The following is an 18,668-nucleotide window of genomic DNA, read 5'->3' on the forward strand; positions in this document are numbered from 1 at the left end:
AAGAGAAGAGCTGTTAAAGCCAAAGGATGGTGCTGGCACAAGAACAAATGAGTGTAAGCAGTCATGAATAAGTATGGGCTAAAATTAAATGAATGTTTGTGTGAAAGGAATGAGGTACGGGGACTGCAGTTACTGGATTGAATCAGAGGGGCAAAATTTAATTAGGTTTGAAATGAAGCTTCACACATCTCTGAACGAGATTATATGGTGTGTTTTTTGGTGTTAAAAATGGACCAGACTCAGAAGCTCTTTTCCATTACTGTGGTTTTTGCTGCTATTTTAGACAATAAGAACATATGGCGGATATTACAGTCATTCAAGTTTTTAAGGGCCTCTTTACATGTTATAGGAGTGCATAGAATATTTTTATATACTGTGGATTTCTTGAATGTGTTCATGGAGCCACAGAAAAAGCTTATGTGGGAAATTATTATGGTCCACCTGTTCAGTCCATCCCATCACCAGTGCCATATTCTTAAATTTTCTGCAGTTATAGTTACATATTTAAGGCTTCTGTCACTTTTCTTGAGAGAATGTTTAAGGGTCCAGTTGATCCTTCTTCAATTCTTCAATTCCAAAATTACACTTTCCTGAGAACAATTTGAAATTTACACTTTCCTTTGCAGTCATTACCCTATTCTTAAATATTTTCTGAAGGTGTAAAACATTTCAGCTGCCTCTCAACATTTAATGAGCATTCAGTACATTTCCCTCATAACTTATCTTTAATCCATCTTTACAACAGCTCTCAGTATAGTTTTTGTAATTCTTTTGTCAAAGAAATTAATTATGTTCTGCCTAATAGTCCTCAGAGGGTAGGAGAATACATGTGTCTAACATTTCACTTTGAAAAATTTTTACTATTTTTAAAAATGTAATACTGGGACTTTTGCTTTTTCAAGTCGAAGGAAAACCCTGGTGAGTTCTGAGACCAACACCTGCACCATTAATGAGAGTTTTCCTCCACAGTGACCTGTGTGACTTCACTGATGGAAGCTCTGGTCTGATATTGCCAGCATCTTTTCCTGAAATAGCTGGCGTTGACCTGAAAGCACACCTTTCTCACATACACTGTGCTGGAACAATTGAAAAAAAACCCTGTCTCTTCTTATGATAATACCCTGAAAGTGAAAAGGGAAAAGAATGTCTTTTATATGTTTTGGGTTCTTATATTTTTATCAATTTTTAAAAAATACATCAACACTGTTACATTATGAACGTGGCCATTCAAGGGCACTGGGAAAGGGGAAGAGGAGCAATTCTTTCTCCCTTTATCTGGGCCATTGCAGAATCCAGCTCTGAGCTCACCTTCCACTTTAAGGGACTGAAGCAGCAACGGCAGCAACCACCAAAACCCAGGCACCCTCAAAAGCATCCCAACTGTATCTCCTCATTTTTTCCTGGAAAACAGCTTTAGATGCTTATGAAGTGGATATTAATGAGCAAGAATGCAGGGACTTTTTTTTACATTATCCTCTGAGTTTTATAAAGCACAATAGCCAACTTTTTTTTTAGCTTTCTACTTAGAATAGTTAAGAATAGCTACAAAAAATTTAGTCTTACAGTGTACCCAAGAGTATCAGATAAATTTTGTTTTGCATGAAGAAACATATGCTGCCTCATCTTCTTTTTCCTCACTGAATGCAGACTTCTGTATTTATGTTTTCCTTCCTAGGGCCCTAGTAGGTACTTACTGCAGGTAAACATGTGAAGGGCACTCTTTCAGAAAAATTTGTTGCTCTTTCAGGGACCAGTCAAAGAACAATAGTTCTACTGATAAGAAAATAAATTTTTGCAATATGTATTCATTTTTTCTAGTCCCAAACCTAAGAAAACTTAAATTGTGTGTTGAATGCTAATAAAGTATCGAAGTAATAAATTAGTTGCAAAATATAGAACTAGAGAACTATGTTTATTTTTTCCTTTAGACAACAGTTGATCTTTACATAAGACCAATTATGAGTTTTGTACTGTCTTTGAGGGATTAGCAGTACTTAAATTTTCTCCTAAATTTGTTGCTTTTTTGTTTATTGATAGCACAATGGGAGAGGTGAGTCTCTAAGTGGGTCTCTAAGTTTTATGTAATAAGTGCATAAACCTGACTGCATGTTTTATTTTTTCTGGAAAACAATAGATGTGCAACAAATCAAGCCAGGAGTGTTACGACCTAATTTTTTCAAAGGGAATGCTAGACCTAGATTTTAAGTTAAGGGAACATCTTGGGAAAACCAGCTTTACAGCAAGCCATCTTGATTGCTTTGGAAAGGAGAAATGGTTGATTTATGCACGTGTAGATCGGAAAGTAACTGCTTAATGGTTTTTGTTTCTGCATTGTTAATTCAGATCCAACAAGCCATCCATGATATTTAAACATGACTAATTTTCGCTGAGGCTTGTGATAGCTTCCTGGGTGATTCTGATACTAAAAACCTGAAGTAATTGCTGTTCTATCCTAAGCAAAAGATAGCTGGTCTGCAGTAGTCTGATAACATACAGTATCCAGAGGAACAGCAGACTTCAAAAGATGGATATCTCCAAGTTAGAGACTACATTTCCTATTCAGAAGTCCAGGTATTCATTTAAGGTTGTTTAGTGCTTGATTAGGTACCTATGCATGCACTTCAATCAAATTCTAATTATTCATTCAGAAAAAAATTAGGAGCTATTCTTAAAAATTCAGTAATCCAGCTGAATAAGTTATGTAGTCTAAGGACAACATGCACATGAATAATACAGAAAATATACCAATAAAGTTAGATATAGACATTAGATGTAATAGTGCTTATGCTGCGTAGTGATATGTTGTTGGCTGGTAGACACCTTCTCTTTTTCAGACTTATTAAATCAGTTATCCTTGTGACTGTCCTTAGCCACCCAAAACCTTACTTAACTAAAATAAAGATCTTGATTATCATTCTACCTTTGGAACTTTACCACGTAGTTCATTGCTACCAACACCATGTTAGTTTCTTCCAAGGAGAAATATGCTGACATCATGGAAGATCCAAAAATAGCATTAAGATGTAAGAGGAGATTGGAAAAGCACAGACTAAATATCCTTGGTCAAAGAGTGGAGTGTCAAATACACCATTTGCATGTGCAAAGCTCATTGCTGACAGAAATTGGCCTATGGCAATGCTGCCACAAGCACCTCTTCCATGTTTATTGGAAAGAGACAAGTTTTGCTATGAAATATTCATTTCTGGTAGATCCAGCTGCTCAATGCTGTCAAGAAGATGTCTGTCAGCCTTGGAGACAGCTGTGTGTGTAAATTAATCACTTTGGTTTTATCAACAACAAATGCATCTCTCTAGAACAATTCACTTTCTTTTTAAAGAAAATAAAACTCTCACTTTTTAGTCCACCTCACTAAACACAGGCATACAGCTGAACTGGCTGTAGCAGAATTGTACTGGAGTTATTTTTCCACTGCTTGATTTCTGAAAGGCTAAGAGCAACATGACAAAAAGGTGTCTCTCTTTAGGAGAGAAAGTAAAGCCAGTATGCAATTTTTTGGCTCAGCTTATGATTTTCTTGCCAGCAAGTCTTTTGTTCAGATTGAATCAGATTGACTGAGCTCCTGTCGCTAATCCAAGCAAAGATTCTGGTGCAAAATATCTTCTCCAGAATTAGATCTGAAATTTCTTTTTTTAGGAACTTTGAAAATTAGAACTGAGAAGTAATGGTCGCTACTGAGTCAAAAAACGAAACAAAACAAAAAATAAATTTGAAGTATTCAATTCTGCCCTTGTCAGCAATGATACTGTGCCAAAAGAAGAACCTACACAAGTGAACATGTTCGTTGTCTTCCTTTGAAACTTAAAATACCTCCTAGTTCTTGATGATTTTAGGGCCCTAGAACAGTGGAGAAGGTTTGAGTCCTTACTGTAGCTCAGCCTATACAATATGCTGTGTGGAAGCTGCATCTTTGCTGTGTGGATACATCTAAAATCCCAATGATTTCAGCAGAAGTATGAGAGAAGGATCTTAACCCAATAGCACAAGGTCTTTGCATCCTTTCTTCCTACCAGCAGCCTCTAGTAAAAGGAAAAGTGAAAAGGGAAACTGGGTGACACTCCCCAGTCACATCATAGAGGAGGATTTACTGGATCACTTCAGTTTCTTGCTAGAATCTTAATGGAAGGAGTTTTTAAAACATTCTGTCCAATATGGAGAGCTCTGATACAAGCATGTCAGCCATGTGGCAAAATTAATGTTTTCGTGTGGAAAAAATAATTTCTGCAAAGTAATAACAATTATCATCTTTTGAATAGAAATTATGAAGAACCAGTTCTTTTTAAAGTTGTTGGGTTTTTTTTTTACCTGTGGATCTCTAAAAAATTTTTTGTCCTTTTAGACATTTTTATTGGTAAGATATTTTATGGCATATAGGCACTCTTCTCTTCTCTTCTCTTCTCTTCTCTTCTCTTCTCTTCTCTTCTCTTCTCTTCTCTTCTCTTCTCTTCTCTTCTCTTCTCTTCTCTTCTCTTCTCTTCTCTTCTCTTCTCTTCTCTTCTCTTCTCTTCTCTTCTCTTCTCTTCTCTTCTCTTCTCTTCTCTTTTTACCAATTTGTTTCAAATAAGAAAAAGTTGTTCATCAGATTTCACATGGCCTTAGAAGCTGTCCACCAGTGCCCACTGGACACTTGTTAAAAATCCCTGCGTCAGACAGATTCAGCGCAAGAATTCATTTTGTCTTCACTTATTTTTCCCTCTCTGACAAAACTATGACAAGCTTCCCAAGTCCTAAATCTGTGACTAGAAATAAGCAATAATCTTCCACTAAGATTTGAAGATAAAAAGCGAAGAGACAGAGAGAAAGAGATCAACTGCTCCTGGAGAGGCAAACAAGCCCACTGAGTCAAAGGTTCGGCAGCTGTTCTGAAGGGACTGCTGCTCAGGTGCTGGATTTAGCAGGTTGGATTTGTTTGTGGTTTTTGTTTGGAGGATTTTTTTGGGCAAGGCAAGCAGCTACTGTCTTAAGCACAAAGTTGCATCGCATCACTTTTGCTAAGCAGAAACAAGAGCTCTTTGTTCATAGATGAGAAAGTTGCCAGGCTGCAAAAATGTGAATTGTGATGTATGGATGTACTCTTCTCAGAGATCACACAATTTTTTACTCCTTTTCATATCCCATTTTCAAATTTATCTTTGTATATTCATCCACTGTTCAGTTACTGGAGGTTGTTCAAGAGACTCATTTGTATTTTCACTGGACACCATAATAATTGTGTCTTTATCTACTGGATTTGAAGGTACCATGTCAAGTATTGATTTCTAGCATCACAGCCTGGGTGGTAACTTTTAAAGAACAATTAAATTGTTCTTTATAGCCAATTCTACGCTTTTCTCTGCTGTCTCTCTCTATTGCTGACTGTAGAATAACCCACCACAAAATTGCTAGCACTTCTCTTTGGATTTACACAGCTCTTAGTGAAGTACTATGAATTCCTCAAATACAGACTGCCATAATTGATCAAAACTGAAAAATAGGAAACAATAAGGAAAGAAAACAACTTTCAGATATCTCAATTATAATGGAGAGGGTGATATAATTCCTAGTAATTATTGAAGTAATCAAAGTTTCCAAGGAGATAACATGATTTTCTAAAATGAATTCATTCTCTAAAATGCTCTCGTTACACCAAAATGAATTGCGCATGCAAAGAGACAAACCAAGGTTCATAGCAGCATTGCAGATCCTCGGAATCTGATACCTTAATCTCATATTTTTTGTATGAATATAAACCTGGATTCTTTATCTAAGGGCTTGTGGCTGAGTGGCCAGTAGTCAGTGATACAATACCTGTGTGCACAGCTCAGCATTCCTGGAAGGAAAAGACATGGAGGGGAATTGTCTGCAGTTTGCAGTCCCAGGACTAACAGGCTGCCAGGTGAACTGGATGCCTGACACTTGGAGAAGGAGCTCTGAGGTGGATACAGGATCTGCATCCTCCTCACAGACAGCATTGCTCTGATCTGCTCTCCAGCACTGGGGGGCAAGGCACCTCTAGAATCATTTGTGCTCAAAAGACTGAGGCAGCTCTTGTTTCCAAGAAGGAAATGTTTTCCATGAGTTTCATATGGCCTTACAAGTTCTCTTGCTGAGAAAAGACACATTATTTCTCCCAGCAGAACAAGGTCTATTTCAACCCTTATCTGCTGCTGCTTCCCTCAAGAACAGTGTGTGTATGTTGCTCTTATTTGGGTTTTTAGTATAAACACATTTTCTTTTCCTTTTATCTAACAGGCTTTTTAGTTTGATATACACCATAATATGATTAAAAAACATTTGAGATCTATGGGTGAATTTAAGGCAGAGAGAAATCTGATGGGAGGCAGATCTATTGGCAAGGGTCCACAAGTGTCTTGCTATAGCACCACTCTTGAAATAGAGAAAACTATTGGGCTGCAGCACATATCCTCACTATCCACCTAAAAACAGAGCTACAGTGGCTGGGATATAATCTTATTTTCCATGGGACTGTGTGGGGGCATTACAGACAGCCTTAACAACACCTGCAAAGACAGCCCTCCACCCCTCAAAATGTACAATATTACTTGTTTTTCATCACAGCAAACAGCAAGAACAACCTGGTTTCTCACCCTAGATTGACAACAGCCTTTCCCTAGTTGATATCTGACAAAACATAGAGACAGCCTCAACCAATGCACTTTCAGATTGACAATTAAGCATAAATAACTTTTTATCAGGATGCTAAAAAACCCAGAAGAGTAATTTTGAAGTATATAAATGTCCTTTCTCTATGCTTATGTTCTCTGAAAACACTCTTTTTCTTTCAGCCTTCCTCGTTTCTCTAGATACTCTCATACAATCCTCCCCTTCATCTTTCTGAGGTCTCTGGAGCTGCCCAGGCACTGAAGATTAGACTGATTCTGGTGTTCTATGTACTCCTATGGAAATGCTCCTCAGATATATATTGATTAATGCCAAACTTTAACTGATGCCTACTGAATTCAAACACTTATAATGGGACTTTTGTCAAATTTTCCATGGACACATTATCTTCACTATGGGTATCTTGTCTTTTATACATCGTTCAGGGTCCACTAAATAAATTGGGAAAACTTCTGAATTGTTGTGGTATAGAAAATTGAGAGACAACTCTAAAAACATGCAAGCAGTGTCAACCTGAGTATTTTTCAGTGACCATTGAAGTTTAAGCAGCAATAATTAAGTTCTGGATCAAATCTGGTGAGGCAGAAAATGATAACTCCTTAAAAGCAGAAGCAGAGAATGAAAAAATCAATGATAACCTATGCCAAGGAGTGACAGAATCCAGGAAGTAATTCCTTTGAGCTTTTAAACAAAAAATCCAATTTAATGTCACTATCTCACAATACAAGCTTTGCTGCTGTTTCCAGTGTTTTTTTTGTTTGTGTTGTTTTGGTTTTATTTTTATTTTTGTTTGTTTTGTTTTTTAAACCTTAGTGATTAATGATGGCTACTGTCAAGAGAGGAAAACTTTAATGCAAAGCTGGGATAGTCCAATTGTAATTCAGAGCTGAAATGATCAAGTGACCTCATCTGCAGCTCAAAGTTCTTCACCATTCAGATTTCCCTCCTTTAGACACTCTCTAATGTATTTCTTATATGTGACACCCAAAATTGCCTCATATTCTTCACACTTTTGTCTCAAGCCATAGCACACCTCTTTGTATAACACAAAACAAAATACCCTTAAATGTGAAAACCATCAAATAAGCACAGAAGCTTTCTCTGTGTGTTTGGAGGTTACAGTTCTGCTATTACTGCAGTAGGGTTGCAAAGTGCTTAGAGTACTTTGATTTAATTAAAAAGGGAAGGTTAGGACATTACTTATGGAGACTCCACGCATTCCTAGACACCACCTTCCTATTTAGACTGCAACTCAGAAGCATGTGAGACCTCATCCTAGTGCTTGCAAGAAGCTTTTTGTGGCCATACAGCATTTTGTCTGCTAAATAATACATGTACACAGTCCCCTGTGCCCAAGACATTTCCGGGTAACTGAAAGATTACATCAGCCTAACACACAAATACTTGGAGTAGTATTGTTAATGTCTCCAGTGGGGGAAAGTGTCAGCTATTTCACTAAAACAGATTCAATGTTTTCTGTCAGTTATTAATACATGATTTTAACTGAGGGAAATTCTGGGATCCCCACTAAATGAGTTTGTCTTTTGTTTTCATTTATGGAGTGTTTTGAATGAGCTCTTGTGCTCTCAGAGAGATCTGAACATAATCCTAGAATATTTGACCTGCTGTGTTTGGAACATCTGAAAAGTATTTAGCTGCAAAGCAAGTTTTGCTTGAAAACATTTAGCTTATTTTTCTTTTCTTTTTTTCTTGCATCATATGCAAAAATTACATAATTTTTTTGTGCCTTGACAACATACAAGATAAACCCGAAACACGGAAATAACAGAGTCAGTTTTCCTAGGATCACAAAGGTTGTGGAGTTATCTAGCTTTCAGTTTTAGATCCAACACAGCTCAAAGAAGTAACATTCTGAACCAGAAAACAGGAAGGAATGTTAATCAAATGTGAAAAGGTTGGTGGAAAAAGAACAGCCTCAGAAAATGTTTTTAAAGATCACTTGTCAAGAAAGCCATTATTTCTTTCACTTATTTTATGCCAATTTTTTAAAGAAATGGATAGTAAATTTCAGTTCCAGAGTACACTATATTCAAGAGTACTGTAAGGCTGCTTAGTGGCTAAAGAGAATTACTTAATATTTGCATTATAAAGAGATCTTCAGTTCTCCAGGTACTGGAAGTATTTTTTGATTTTTTGTTTTTGCTCTCACCCAAGCCAAGGGGCTACTTCCATCTCCTTACTGGATTTCTGATGCACATTTTTAAAATTAGTTGAAGGTTGTTATTAAATGTCTGAGTAATTGTTGGCTTCAGAAACTGACATAGTGTGATGTGACTTAGGACCCATGCAAGTCCCATCCCTGAAACCCGCCAGCATTAGCTGCACCCTGTGCATATTCCTGAGGCATCTGAGGGGCACCAGGTCCCATTCCTCAGACAACAGCAGCCTAGGGAGAAGCTTTCAGGTACAGAATGAGTGTGAAAATTCCATCTGACAGAAAGAGAGAAAAATTGGTCTTGCACTCCTCATACAAGTCATTCCACCAAGGAAAGAAGGCTGGTAAGCCCTGTGCTTACAGCTAATGGATGATTTAGTTAACAACAAAAGTTTGTGGTTCTACAGGCACAGGATTTAGAAAGTAAAATTTGTGACATATACTCAGGTTTCACTAAAATATAGGGTAAGAGTATCACTGCATTTGGACTATTTTAAGCTGATGAGGCATCTTATGGTTACCCAGCACAACTAGAGTATTTCTGACGCCTGCCAGGAGACAAAGGAATACTCCTTTTGGTGAGACCCTGGTGGACAACAGACAATAGCCCCATTTCTTCATTTTTGTCTCACATAAGAATACATTCCTTCCTCCTCCCTGCACTTAAAGCTTTTTCTACAACAAATAACTAAGCACTTACTAAAGAAAACAAGCAAAGACAGTGCATTGAGTCCAGAAGAGAATATCTAACATTCAATATCACATCTTGACAAATCTGTTTTTTCACATTTATAGTTCTCCTAAGTTGCTTAACAATCACCAGTAATATGTGTTTATGTCACGTACCTAACAATTAGTTATGGTCTTATAGAATTAATGACATAAAAGTGTAGCTTGTAGGATCAGTTGACTTATTCAAAAAGGTAGGGAGTAAATAAAAACCAAAAACTGGATCAATGTTTTCTACAACTCTGTCAGGTGTCAGTCTTGGAAAACCTGGATTTAGTACAGCTATTCTTCTTAACTTTCTTATATGGAATTATATTTGTTAAATGATACATCAATTATGCACCAAAAATGATGAAATCTCTACATTAGACTTACAAAATTAGTATTGGGTGCTCAGAATTCTGAATTTGAGTTAGACTTATTTAGACAGAAACATTTTATATATTTTAGTTTGACTTCTCAACCATAATTCTTCCCATAAAAATCCTGGTGTAAAGGATTGCAAATTAACTTATATTTAATTTCTAACTTACAGTCCCCAAAATCTCTTGCAGTTTGCTGCATTAGTGAACCAAAATTTTGTGACATTTACTCATGGAAAGGAAAACCTGTAAGGAAAAAGGGATGTTACTGGTTTTACATGTATTTTACAGTTTGGTCACTTTTCCAAAACATCTAGAAAATGAAAAAAAAAATTCAAAGTAAAGAAGACATTCTCAAAAATAAAAAAAATCCACCTTTTTTTTTCCCCTGTTGCTAGTGCAAGTATATTTTTCATAATAGTTATATATTCATCTTGTAAAACATATGCACTTGTTTTAGAAACATCTATCCATTGTTTTACAAAGGTCCTTTCCTTCAAAGAAGCCAATTTATTTTGCTGGTATTATTAGGGTATATACTAGAATTATTTGGCACTTGTAAATTGTATATTCAAACCTTCTCTGGACTGAGGTTTTATTTGCAGATGCACTTCCCACCTCAACAATGTTGCCCAAGATGTGGAATGCGAAATTCAGACCAGTTCTCATTTTCCTTGTCCTGTTTTGGCATCCCTACCATCCATGGCTATACATCATCCAGCAGCTGACAGCTTCCTGGGGAAAGCACCAAGGCATGCCTTGAACTCTGCTGTGCCCCTGCCTGCAGCTCAGCCAAGGTCCTGCCTGGGCTGTCTTGCCAGTGGATCGACCGTCTGCGCGTGGAGTGATGGCAGGCTGCTCTCTCAAGTTACACCTTGGATTTAATGACACTCAAAGAGGTCTTAATGACTTTTCCATTCACCAGCTGCAATACAACCTGTCTTTTTTGCAGTCAGTAGCGCCTAGAGTTGCTGTCTTCTCTACACCTTTTTGTCCTAGATTTTATATTTTTTGGCACCTGTGTATCAACAGATGTAAGTGAAGGTGGTGCTTATGATTTGGCACTGTTACAGAGAAAAACCTTCCTGCCAAAGGGGTAATTCCTTGACAGAAACACACAAAGCATCCGTTCCAGATCTCCATTGGTCTTTCCCCTATTTCTCAGAAAAACATGAAAAGCCTGTTCCTATCACCCCAAAGCAGGATGGACATACCCTAGCAAGAATTAATGCGTTGAGTATAGATTGCTCTGCATATTTAGCTAAACATATTTATCTGTAATATTGAGATCTTTGTAGATGTCTTCTGCTATCAAATCTTTAACTGAGGTGAGTTAAATTCTTAGGCGAGATAATATGCTTGATCAATATCTAAGAGAGTGACTCCTCCTCTGCAGGACCCCACACCCATCCTATTTCAAGGCAAACAGACTGCCAAATTTCAATGGATGAATTGGCAGGCTGGGGGAAATTTGTACACATCCTCCCCTGGGCCTCTGAAAACAGAAGGGCTGGGGAACCCAGGGGCACATCCTCCTTCCAAATATCACATTTCTTCAGTGTAATTCTCAACTCTGTAACATGTATGTTCAGACTGCCATGTGTTTTCCAAAGATGTGTCTGTATAGAATATCAGTCTTTTTCCACAAGGTCTTTGTGTGTGTCTACTTACAAGGATTAGTTATGCACTGAACGGTTTGGGCTGCTTCCAGACTGTGGGGAGCTCTGCATGTCCAGTTGCCATGGCTTAATGCAAGCCATTTATTAAACTGTCAAAATTGGCCAAGCACCAAATGCTGACTCAAGTGCTGGATATTTTTTTAAGGTGTTTATAAACTTTTTGTGTTGAGAATTGGGGACATTTGAAAACGTGAACACAGTGAAAGATGCTGCTAATGAATGTTAAGACATGAACACTCATGACTTCACTAAACAGCAAAACCCATACATAATATTGCAAATAGCAGCGTTAGGCAATTTGAGATAAACTTCACTGAAAATGCCTGGGGTTTTGTAAATCTTTGCTGAAGGAAAGTTCAATTTTTTTACGGGGAGTCAAGTATCTGAGATAAACTTTTAGCCTTATCATTAACAGCATCTTATCAGGAGCAGTATCTTCCACTTCCCTACCACTGAATTTCAGAATTCCAACATCTCCAACACAGTTCTGAATGAAGTGGAAGGGTGCTGTTAGGTAGGCTACTGGACCAGAACTGCCATACATGGATATCTTAGAGCCGTATAAAGGTCCTTGTCTTTGGCAAATCTTCACTGAGCAGTTGAACTGGTAGGAAAAAAAAAAAACACCAACAATTTTTTCAGCAAATTATATGTATGGTTTATAAAATTCATCAGGAAATTCATATGAGCCAAGCACTTGATGTGCATGAAATAGAGCTTTCAAACTTGCAATTTTGCTGCAGAAATGCTGTGTGCTGTATTTTTGCTCAACAATCTCTCGTCACCTTAAAACTCCTAGGTCAAAAATTGTAAAAACCTCAGTTTTCCATAACTTTGAAAGTATATATAAGAATAAATTGCTTTTAAATTTCCCATTGATATGTGTGAAATCACCATTTTGGACAATCTACCAGCCAGCAGCCAATCTGTGAACATTGTAACTGCAATGGATATTTCCCATTTTGATTGCAAACTAAGGGTAGATACTTGTGCTTGGTGAAGAGAGCTTAACCAATGAATTTTCTAGGTAAAATTTCCTTCTCACTTGAAATGTCAGAACAGAAAAATAGGGACAGGAGAAGAATTTTTTTATTTTTTTAACCTTCTGCAATACTGAGATATTGCAGGTATCTCAATAAAGTGATATATTACTGCTGTGCAGGGATTTGAAATCAGTAGATAATTGCTATTTAAAGAGACTGATTGAATTGTTTTTCTTTTAAATTTGCATGATATGCAAACATAAGTCTTCACATTTCTTCTCTTTGTAAAAAGAATTAATGTCTCAAAAAGCTGTAGGAGAAAGCTTAAACGCCAGATGAAGGAGAACTTATTTTAATTTGCTGGCAGTTTTTCTCCATTATTTTGTAGCTCAGATGTAAAGTCCATTATGTGAATGAAAACTGCATACATTCAAATTGCTTGAACTATAGTTAGGTTGATAAAAAGGGCAAATGCATTTACTGAAAAGTAAAATATTATGAATGAAAGTTTATAGCCATATGGGAAAAGCAAAATATAATAATGAAGACAAAATCCTTTACTCAGGACAAGTACCTAATTGTTGGTATTAACTGTTGAAGAACAACTGGATGCAACAAAAATGAGAAATACCTTGAATTTATTAGGTAGGAAACAAGAAGATTCTAGAGGACAATGACAGGAACCCGAGATGTGGGGTTTACTTCAACAACCAAAGTAAAATTAAAGACAGAGAAGTATAATGAAAGCATAACCTTGCTTTCATTGCAACAGTATTGCTCTTTGATATCTTGGACAGAACAAGAATGACTCATAGAAGAAATAAATGCAGTAAAATTCTATACCACCTGCCCTCCCATAATAAAGGCAGTCCAAAAATGTCATAGAGATATTGTACCTGATGCACATGAAGAAGAGTGAAAGATAAACAGTACACAAACGAATGCAAAGTCACCTTAGACTGTTGGGTCTGCAACTTCTGGATTAAAATTAACAATGGATGTTTTTTTATGTATTTTTTCTCCAGAGCAGTTGAATTAGAGATATCTGAGCAAACATTTAGTTGTTATGTGAACTTGTACATCTGTTCAGATAGGCTTTCTAAATAGCAGATGTGGTTCATAAACATTAGTAGAGACTGCAGCATACAACAGAGACAGAAAAATTATGTCTGATTCTGAACTCAGTCCAGTATACGTAAGATTAGCTACTTGGAATGGAGTATATCAATTCCAGTGTGAAATCACAGCAGGAGCAAACTCCTTCCCAGAAACATCTGGATAAATATTGATCAAGACAAATTTTTTAAGGAAGGTTGTGATGTTGTCCTTCTGCCCTTTAGACCTTCTCTTGTTGACCAGGTGTAAAACAGGCATGCAGACTATGCATGGACCCTCTAGCAAAGCCACAATTCTCAAACACAGTTAGTAAATAATTTTCTCCATAAATAAAACCAAAGACACTGAAGTGATAAAAAACTCTCACATTGAATTCATCCTTAAGAGGAAGATGAAGAGATTTAAGTGCCAAGGAGACTGTTTACTGCTGTGATTTCCATTACTGAAAACTCTGAAGAGAGTCTGTACCAGTAAGTACTTCTCTCAGTGTTTCCAGGGTCTGCTTACGACCTAACATTGCCAAGACAACACCGCTTTAAGTGCTTTCCTAACTTAGTACTAATATATAATTTATATTGAAGTTAACCAGCCCACAGTGAGTAATTTAGTTGTTAAAAATATCACTACAGCTGCAGCTAAAGCTATAAGTTAAAAGGGTCAGACTACCAATTTTATTTCCCTGCAAAAACAGGACCTTTGTTTATTTTTTAATATTGCACAAATAGTGACTAGACCTGTTCTGTTCAAATGCTTTCCTATTAGACACACTTCTGTTTTCCTTTTGTGCCTCCTGCATTAAAGGGATGCTTGAAAGCTTTGGAAGTGCTAAATGATTGCAATTCTATATTTCAAATTGTAACTGGGGGCAAAAATACCATCTTTGTAAAACAAAAAATAAAATCATTTTTAGCTACTGTCTTTGCAGATCATCAAATAAATTTTTCACTTTTAGTCACAGCTGATGAAAATTATCACGTCTGGTACATTTATTTCCTTTCTAAATTTTACTTCAGTTTTCTTGGTCTGTTTTCCAGTTGGTGGTAATGTGAAATTTTCCAAAGATTTTGTGTTACTGCAATGACACATACAGTGGTAGCACCACCGAATGGTACTTGATAATTCCTACTCTGTCATTTGGTTACAAAATATCCACCACTCTTTTGTTACCAAATACCCACCTCTTATCTTGAGGTGACAGGAAATAATAGATGCCAGAAAACTCATCATATGAGATGTGGTTTTGTCAGCTGTCCTCAAAGCATTTAAATAGAGATATTCCCACTATGTTGCCCCTGTGACAGATGCTTTCTGTGACAGCTTGGGGAGGCCCAAGACATTTTTACCCTTAAAGGAAGTCTGGTGTCAGATCAGCATTGCTACACGAGCTCTGGAAGGTGTCTCAGACAGTTTCTGCCTTTGAAACCTCTGGACAAACTTCCTCTCCTCTTAAACTCTCAGGAAAGCCAAAACTAGTGCTCTCCTGTGTTCTTCCATTTTCCCTTTCTGGGTGAGGACACCTGAAACATTTTTGGACCATAGAAATGGAAAAAGGAATGTCACAGAACTGTTGGTTGTCCCAAGGTGCTGAAAAAGCAGATAAGCAGCAACGCCTTCAAGAAAAATAAGATTAAATGAGCAGAATGCGGGGTCAGTTAGTAGATCACAAAATCATAGAATTGTTTGGGTTGGAAGGAAACTAGAAAGACCTTTGAAGTCTGACACCATCTTCCATGACATCACTCACAAGACAAGGTTGCTAAAAGCCCTGATCAACCTGACCTAAATACTCAGGGAAGGGACACCCATGCTTTCTCTGGGCAGCCTCATGCCAAAAAAACCTCAATTCTTCTTTATATCTAAGGTCAACCTGCCCTATTTTAGTCTAAAACCATTAGTCTTTGTCCTGCCACTACATGCTCCAGTCAGAAGTTGCTCTCTTTTGGCTTCTTTTGGTACCGAAATCTTGCTGTGAGGTCTTCCTGAACACTTCTTGTCTTCAGGCTGAACAGCCACAACTCTCTCAGGTCTTTTTTTCACAGGAGAGGTGTTCTTGCCCGCCAGCCATTTGTTTGCATAATTTCATAGAAGATAGTACTCACAGTATCCTTTTTGTTGTACAGGAATGCAAGCTACAGCTGGAGCCTGTGTTTGTGTGGGTGTGTAACCAGCAGCTGTGGCTTGCATCACCCTCCCTCTGCTGGAACTGGTCCTGGAGGTGTTTCCATCTACATCTGTGCTGTTGCAACATTTATCAAGGACTTTCAAGTCACCCTCACACCGGTGTGAATTTATTAATGTGAGCGTGCTTGGGAAGTTTAAATCTTATGCTCTTCACAGAAAAAAGAGATATCTCCCAGAAGTGTATCAATCTCTGTATTCTACCATGGAGTACTAGTACAATGAATTAGAAAGCACAATATGCTCTGTAACTCACATATAATTCATAAACTGAGCTGTTAAGAGGAGTCCTGTCAAATCTGATAAAGAACTTTTTAATTCCCATTTTCCCATATTGTAAAACATCTCCCTGCAAAGAGCCAGCTTTCTCTCATATGCTTTGCAATTTTTTGCACTATCTAGGACAGTGTACTTTGTGAATAGCAGAAAAACTTCTATGACTAGCATATTAAGGACAAAAACATTGCATCACTTAAAAAAGTACTAGATAGTTTATATGGATGAGAAGTGTATGTACAGGTGTAGGAAGGACTAAAAGCTGTCAAACAAATATTCATGAAGTAATTTGCTTCTTCACAGTTCAAAACATTTTGATAGTGCTTTGTTGAATCAATCCAACAATAACTATGCAGTAATGTATTTTGTTATCAAAGTGAGACATTTTAACAAATATTAAAAAAAAACCCTTATATCTCAAAAAATAGGTATGAAATATTGGACAATTTTTGGGGAATTAAACATTCTTCATTGTCATTGCCTAGCAATGGACACAGTTGGACACAACCACTATTGTGCTGCAAATTACAGACCAAGAAGGCTTAGTCTGGAGGTGTAGCTTATGTGCTCTGAGCACACAACTCAAAAATGGTGGCTCATAGAGCTTTGCATAAACACAGTGCAAGTACTGTGATCAAGTGAATGAAAATAAAACCAGAAAGAGTATTGCAAAATATTTACAGATATCATGTTTTCGTGAAAGTATTTAAAATGTGAAACCCAGATACTTTTTATTCCAAGTTCTTCTTATTCACTATAGATATTTAATTCTGGTCTAGGAAAAAATAGAGCAAGGAAATTAGAAGTTGCCCATTAATCTTTGCACTAACAGCCCTAATGAACTGAAGTTTGTAAACAAAGGCTTTTTATATCTGTATTTCATGCTATTGATCCTTCCCAAAATAAGGCTCTCCTAATGTGGTACAGGTCAATAGCAGAGGCATTTGCACTATTTTGAGCAGTACCTAACAGAAAGGAAAGCACAGGATGTATTAGACATTCCCTACAAGAGGATGTACATCTGGATAAGAGCTGCAGCATCGCAGTGGATGATGGGGTGAAAGACTATGCTGTGGACAAGCCCTTTGCAGGGAAAACTCTGAAGCCAAATTCCCCAAAAGGCTGCTATAGTTTTCTTAGCCTTCAAAAGCTGATCATCTAGGAGAACAAACTGAGATCTCTAAGTAGTAAGTGAAAGATCAAGATGTCTTCTATCCTCTTTGTTTGTGTGAAGCATGATGAATGGAAGGGTTTTCCTGTCCCAAACCCTTAAACTGGAAGGAGCTGGAAAGAGGGATGTCTTTTAAGGACAGTTCTTTTGGAAGCCAAGGGGATTGGCACATCACAGCAAGGTCTGTGCAGAGGCACTGCTTCTGGCAGAGGAGGCTGAGGCACCATCTATGCTAGATCCCTGGGAGCTAGCATAGATTTGAACACGTCAGAAGAGGCAACCACCTTCATGTTTGAGAACTGACACCTGACTTTGCACGTGACAGCTCAGTTATTTGGCACTCTCATCAGGCAGTCCCCGGCTGCTATTGAAGTTCTGCTCATTTATTACTGAAGAGAGAAAGAGAAGACTTCAGCAAACTTCTGGGAACAGATCATACACTGCATTACACATACAGACATGCATGCAGATGCTGGCTCTAAAACTTTTAACTCCTAATATAAACACCAGTAAAACACTTAATATCTGTAAATATATACACTGTAGTTATGTGTGTGCCTTACTAAAACTAAAAACAAAAACCTAACCAAAAAACCTAAAGAAAACAGGGAAAAAAAACCAAAAACAAACAATAAAAAAACCCAAATCAAACCCCAATTTTCTAAATTGAAGAAACATATTGAAAATTAGCAACAAAATTTTATAGTTCTGCTGGTAATTTTCCAGAGAAATTATGAAAAAGCTAGCTTACTAACAACTTTTGGAAGCTGGCAGGAAGAAAAAAAGCAGTGAAACTCAAGCCAAGTAATTATTCAACTAAGACTAACTTTTTGTGGCTATGTTTGAAATTTTAGCAACAAATATTTTACTGTATTTAAATGAAAACAAAAGTATACTTATATTAATTAAGTTTGAAGAAATTCTCAGTTGCAGAACCAAATCCAATAAATATTAGTGTTAACCTATTTTCCCCTCCTACTTTTTAGCAGGATGTCGTAAAGTAGTAGAAGGTGTCTATTCCTCTCTGATTTTAAGAATTTTTGTGAATAAAAGAACAAATAGAGTACCTATCAAGAAGTGCAAGCCCTGCATAAGAAATCCTGATTTCCATAATTAGGCAAATAGAAAGTGCAGTTTTAATTGTCCTTATAATATTGCATTGCTTGAAAGAAAAATCTTATTTTAAATGGCATGCTTAGGAAAGTACTTAATTATAAGTGGGTCTTCAGTACCTCCTGATCTCCAGAAGAACATGAAAATATGCTTCTTTACTCATCCTGAATGAGCTGATTTCTGAACAGTGCTTTTTCTTCTCTCCCTCCTTAATTCTGCTTGCTATTTAGCACTATGATTTTGGAA

Source organism: Haemorhous mexicanus, chromosome Z, assembly GCF_027477595.1.
Source record: "Haemorhous mexicanus isolate bHaeMex1 chromosome Z, bHaeMex1.pri, whole genome shotgun sequence".
In the NCBI taxonomy this organism is placed as follows: domain Eukaryota; kingdom Metazoa; phylum Chordata; class Aves; order Passeriformes; family Fringillidae; genus Haemorhous; species Haemorhous mexicanus.